The 6297-nt window shown below is 37.4% G+C and overlaps 1 long non-coding RNA gene across 1 annotated transcript; it reads right to left on the bottom strand.

Moving 5' to 3' along the window:
- Nucleotides 1-297: 297 nt before the first annotated feature.
- LOC117515397 lies at nucleotides 298-5654 on the bottom strand. Its single transcript, XR_004562141.1, has 3 exons — nucleotides 5641-5654; nucleotides 3931-3935; nucleotides 298-412 (listed from the first exon to the last, which is right to left on the bottom strand). It is a non-coding gene; the product is annotated as an uncharacterized LOC117515397 (long non-coding RNA).
- Nucleotides 5655-6297: the final 643 nt, after the last annotated feature.

Here is a 6297-nt window from a genome sequence, read left to right as displayed (position 1 = left end):
AAGAAAATGTCGCGGGTTCGATCGGTATTTCCGGATACATGAATTATGTTGGTATCGGAACCCAATACCGATCCGGGATCGGATCAGTCCATCCCTATTTAATGGAATGTTGTACGCTTCATCCTGTCTGTTCTCTGCTTTGGGGTCATCCCAGTCTTCTGGACTGTGACATCCACATGAATACATTTCTACTTTTACTCACATGTAAGCAATATATATTATTTTGACACGAAACGCACTCCTCTCATAATGTGACCCTGTGGATAAAATCTTCTACGGTGTTTAATGGCAGCCAGCATCCTTATTGTTGCATTACTGCCACCTTCTGCATCATCCATTATAGCAGTAATCAATCCTCTCAACGAATCCAGTGTGTTTCAAGTATTTATAAAGCCAATACTTCCCCCTCTCACTTGACCTTATGACTAAAATACTTCCTACAGAAAATTCTTTCAGGTCTTACAGTTGATTTCCTTCAGTTTTCACTCTTTAATAGACAAACCATTCAAAAATGATGAGATATAGTTTGTAAAATAAAATATTTTGAGGGAAAATTAAAACAATGTGCAGGTGTTGGTATTGGTTATGACTTATTACTTACATTACAACTGGTGGCATTTGAAAGCATTGCATTCTGGTGATAGTATTTCATAACACTATTTAGAATTCAGTTGGTCTGGTGGTGGCATTTGGCATTATTATGTGGTATTGATCTGCTGATGGTCCTTTTTTATTAAACTTTTTAGCTCCCAATTTTCTATAGGAATACAAACATCCTACAGGCACTGCACTGGTAATAATAAATGTAGGTTCAGGTCAAAGTGGCAAACAGATGACTCTCCAAGTGATGAGCTTGGAAATGGTATTGATCAGTGACAAAATGTCAACCTTCTCCTTCTGCAGAATTGTGGAGCTCCTGAAGCTCAGCTTCACTAACACAGTCTGGTTGCTCCTCTACGGCTGAATTTCTGGATGTGTGTATTATGAAAGCTTAACCTGAATAAATATGAAGGAATGATGGATTTTGTGTCCACTGTGTTAAAAAAAAATCTGACTAGTTAACCAACAACAGTAATGTAATCAATGTTTAAAAGATGGCAGTCAAACAGATACCCACTGATACCGTTCTCCAATAGACTGCAATACGAAACAAAAAGACCTAAGCTAAGCTGTGTTGCATATTTAATTCTCTGGTCACTGGTTCACCAAGTCACCAGCAGTGTCCTGACATTCTTTCCTTTAGGGTTGATGGGTCAACCACAATTTAAGTGGTAGGTTCAAGTCAAGGCTAATAAATCTGTGGTCCTTTTCGGATGAGGTTACTTTGTTGAACATCATTTTATTCACATCTGGTTCTGATAGGCATTACATGAGCCTGGTTCACATTAGGTCTAAAAATACAGGACCTGAAAACCACTAATTAGTTATTCAGCTGTCACACATGTTTAAATTACTTTGCAATTGTTGCTGTGGTTTACATGAATGTGCGCCGTGTAGCTGAACCATGTAGGGCAAACGACAAGACTGTAACTGTGGACATGTCAGGTCTGTACAGCTGGCTCACACAAACACGTATCCATAAGGTGTGTGTGTCTTTAAATTTTTTTATTGGGTTTGAATTCCGCTCATGCTGCTTGTGTCCTGCCTATGTCCTAGGATACTTAATGTACACTGTCTCAGTCCACCCAGCTGTAAATGGGTACTGGGCTCAGCTGGGGAAGTAACCTGTGGTGGACTGGCGCCGTGTGCAGGGCAAGTCATAGACTCTCATACGCTTGAGGCTACGGAATACGGAGACAAGGACTAGCACCAACAGCCCCCAGAGGACTGACTTCTTGAATGTGACAATCTGTGCTGTCTGATGTTTTGAAGCTGTTGTTCGAGGGCCAAAGGGTACTGCTACACTACATATGCTAGAGCTAGCACGATGGAATGGGAGAAATGTAGGAGACCTTCAACTGTGACTGAAAGCGCCAAAAAATAAATAAATAAATAAAAGCAAAATGGAAACAGAAAGCTGATGACAGACATGAGTACTGTTTTAAACACAGCCTGCCAGAGATGGGAAGAACTCCAGATGGACAAATTTCATATGAACTATCTGCTGGACCCGTCAACTGTCAATACTAATGTTAGTTACGGTTATGTTTTTACTTAGTCTGCCTAAGTGAGTCAGAAGAGAGACAAATGTTCATAGCTTACTTCAATGTATTTTCCTCTTTCTAAATTGGAAATTCCAAGGTCTCAGTTTTAATAACATACAGCAAGAAGTTCAAATGTTACACAAGTGCTTCTTTCTTCGTGTCATTTTTACGATTTCATTGAACAAACTGACTATATTTGCCAAGGAATCCCCCCAAAACAAATAGGACTACCAGAAAAATTGTGAGCTGTAATTTTGAGATACACCACACAAATAAAGGTACGTCTTAATAACTACATTTCAACATGAAGTGTAGTTTGTTCGTTTTGTAGAAAATCAAAAGGGACTACACCTTTGATCAATAAATCAGATACAAAGCAATCAAACAGGTATGCACAGTGGTAACATCTGTATCTAGCCCATTCATTTTACTTGTTCACAAATAATGCAATTACCTGATTGATGTAGGCAGCGTATGTAGCCATACAGAACCATCCAAAATAATCCTATTTAGCATGCCAATGGTCACCTAAGCAGAGGACTATGGATTCTCTGAGACAGAAAGTTTGCCTCCAGAATGTTTTTCAGCCCAAAATTATACCCTTGTATTATTTGTGTACACACAAATGACTCGTTGCTGCTTGTTTGTTTGTTTTCCCCTGAAGCAGCATAATGTGCTGAGAAGCCAAAATATCTAACTGATATAACCAATTAATTAAAAAAATGAAAACACACAAAACAATCCAATGCAAACTAATCCCCAATCTGTTATATCAAGTTTTGAAATCAATTATTGCAACAACTGCTGCTGTGTTAAACTGAATAAAAGTGACAGAGTTTAAGACCAAGAACAAGCTCAACCTACTTTTCTCTCCCACATCATGAGCAATGCCAATAGAAATACCCCAGTGCATGTTTGCATTAAAGGATGTCGGCTTAAAACGTATGCACCAGAACAAGAGATGATGTGCCCACAGCTTTGGCCCTGATGGTGCGGTCAACTAAACATTGTCCAGAGGAGCTTTAGCTGAAGAACTACTGGACACAGCAAGACTGTGGAAAATTAAAGAGGCCAGGCAGGAACAACAGACATGCTTAAGAACGCAAAGAGCCAATCCAAGCATGGAAATGTGAATCTTAGACAGCAACAGCTCAGGCGCACCCATAACTACTGTACAGCTGCAACAACAACTGCCCGACTTTCCAAACAACTTCATGAAGTCCCATTAAACCTCATCAAGGACACAGTGTCAGAAAACGCTCAATCAACCTCATTGATCCTACAGTTTTCAACTTTGTATTTGTCATTATGCCTCAGTTACGCATGCTTTGATATTCATCCATAGGACAGCATAGATTACATTTAACATTTTAAAAATTAAAATATTATTTCAACGAGATCCTGATGTCAAAACAAATACATTACTGTGAGTTTTCTATCACAGTGGAATGCAAAAATAACGATCATACAATATATCAAAATGTACACTATAGTGATGGTTAACCTGTACTCTATTGTTCATTCTAAAACACAGACATCAAATACAATAAAGACTGAAACAATTCCCCCATTCAATGCAATTAAATGAAAATGAAGCTAGATGCAGCAATGCCCACTGAAATTTGATGATACAAACTGAATGACAAGAGTTTGTGCAAGAGATGTTTGAAGGTAGAGCCACATGGTCGGAACACGGATCTATGCTGCTGTCCAATAGTGGGGCAGATATGCAACAAAAATTGCCTCAGATGTTCACATCCGGCAGAAAGTATGTAAATTTGCATACAGAATCTTTGAAGTATGCTGATTTCAGATTTTGCCGGATCCAAGCACTTTTCCCCAAGAGATCCAGAAGTAAAATGAGAATTAAAGATGGCCACCGACATTATTGGTTCATTATAATGCATACTCCAATCGTTGACACCTCATCACCTTTGAATGTCAGTAGGACAGTTTGTCAGTAGGAGTCTGGACAGCTCAGTGGTTGGAGTGTTGGTTGTAAAAGAGGTTGTATTTAATCTGTTGTTTTTGATGAAATCCAAATTATATCCAGCAGTAGTTTGATGGCATAGAATATCACTGAGTACATTTACAGGTAAAACAGGCAGATATTTTGCACTTTTGCACTTATTTTACATTTTTCTCAATTTTCATGTGGTTATTCCTACTGTATGTGAAAGGCTTGTTAAAGAGTCTGTTTAAGGTTGTTGATAATCCAATAATATTTTTGAAGGCAATAGAAGCTTTGGATAACAACAGGCCTGACACTTCAATAATTTCTTAACTTATGTTCTTAATTTCTCAGGACTTGTGGTGATGATATCTGGTGGCAGGTGAAATATAGAGTAGAATTAAATTAATCAATCAATGGTTAGACCTCTTGGATCCAGCAATTTTGAATTCAGCATTTGAAAATACCACTGTATGCAAAATTTCACACTTTCTGCCAAAAGTGAACATCTTTTTCACATATCTGCCCCACTACAATCTGCCACTCACCACTACAATATTAGCTAATGTGCTAGCTAACAATTTAGTCCAGTTTGATAAAACACTAATTCTAATACAAAGGTCTGCACAGTAACTGAATGTGTCTCAGCCATTTATGTTCAAAGGTTTCTCAAAGATGGTGTTAATTAACATCTAATCTGCAGAAACATTTAGCTGAGAATGAAATAAACACATAAATAAAAATACAAAGAAAAACCTCGACCAACCTCAGATGAATCCAGAGTTGCTAAATCAGAGCAACTAGAAAGCTCAATTTCTTCTTTATGTATCGGACCATGTGACAATGTAGTAGTGTATCCTCAGCAAGCAGTAAGATTTGATGTCCTCAGATGAAGCCCTACCAAAAGATGAAAAAGCTGCAGTTCCTTGACTGGCCGCTTGAGGCAGGAAGCACATTCCCATAGGACACCATGTTAAAATGTACAACTTTAGTGCAGAAATAAACATATATATATATATACATATATATATATATATATATATATATATACATATATACATATATATATATATATATATATATATATATATATATATATACATATTGTTTTTGCAACATAGATTTCGTAACGTCAAAACTGCTAATGTGGTTATTATATTCATAACTCTGCAAAATGTTTAGCTGATGAGGATACTTCATGAAATTTTGAAGTAATACCCCTAAATGACTATATTTTACATTGGACATAAGTAGATCAACAGAGTATAAAAGTGAAAAATCGGCCTCTCTGCAAAAATGTATGACCATTTGATTGTGGCTGACCTGTGGGGGAAAATGTAGCCTTTATCAAAGCCGTTGTTTCATAACAACTCATTAAGATTAATCTCAATCAAAATATGATTAGAAACAATTGGTAAATTATGTTAAAACATGCAACTGTTTAAATATAATAATAAAATTTCCTTATTTTGGTGGTTAACTGCGATCACAAGAAAGCGATATTTCCAACTGAAATGAATGAAGGAGATAATTTATAACCAATACATTTATTAGTAATAGAGTTAAAGTGGAGAAAATGTAAATAGTTACATTGCAGGACAATTTATGGTTTACGTCCCTAATTTTCTACTTTTGCTCCTAAAATTTTCCATCAAGGACTCCAGTACTCCTGCTAAAAAAAAAAAAAAGTTAGTCTGGAGCCCTGCATGACTAATTAAATGGGTGTAAGTGATATGATCTCCTTTTAACTCTTAAATTAAACTAGCTTCTTTCCTTACACTGCTTTCCTCTGTCAGTTTGAGTTATGCCTGTGGAGAGTTCCTCATGCATAATTTCTGTTCTGTAATGAATGGTAGGGCTGTGGCATTTTGGACAGATCAAAGCAAAACCAGTCAGACCCTAATAATAGCTTTGAAAGCATTGGACCACAAAGAACTGAGCATGTCATGACTGGTAGGATACATGTGCATTTGCATAGAGAAATAGGGATTATTGCTTTCCATGTACATGCATAACAGAGTGTCAGTCCATGTGGGCATTTGCCCCTGTCCACCGGCCGTAAAACAGTGCCCCCTGGTCGTCTCCCTAGGGAGCTCTACCAGGCACGTCCAACTGGGAGGAATGGTAAATAAACTGCATTTATATAGCACTTTTTCACCTGCATCGGAAGTTTTAGCGTTTAACAATTATGCCTCACATTCA

This window comes from Thalassophryne amazonica, chromosome 8 (genome assembly GCF_902500255.1).
Source record: "Thalassophryne amazonica chromosome 8, fThaAma1.1, whole genome shotgun sequence".
NCBI classification, from domain to species: Eukaryota; Metazoa; Chordata; class Actinopteri; order Batrachoidiformes; family Batrachoididae; genus Thalassophryne; species Thalassophryne amazonica.
This window is presented reverse-complemented; position numbering and strand designations above follow the sequence as displayed.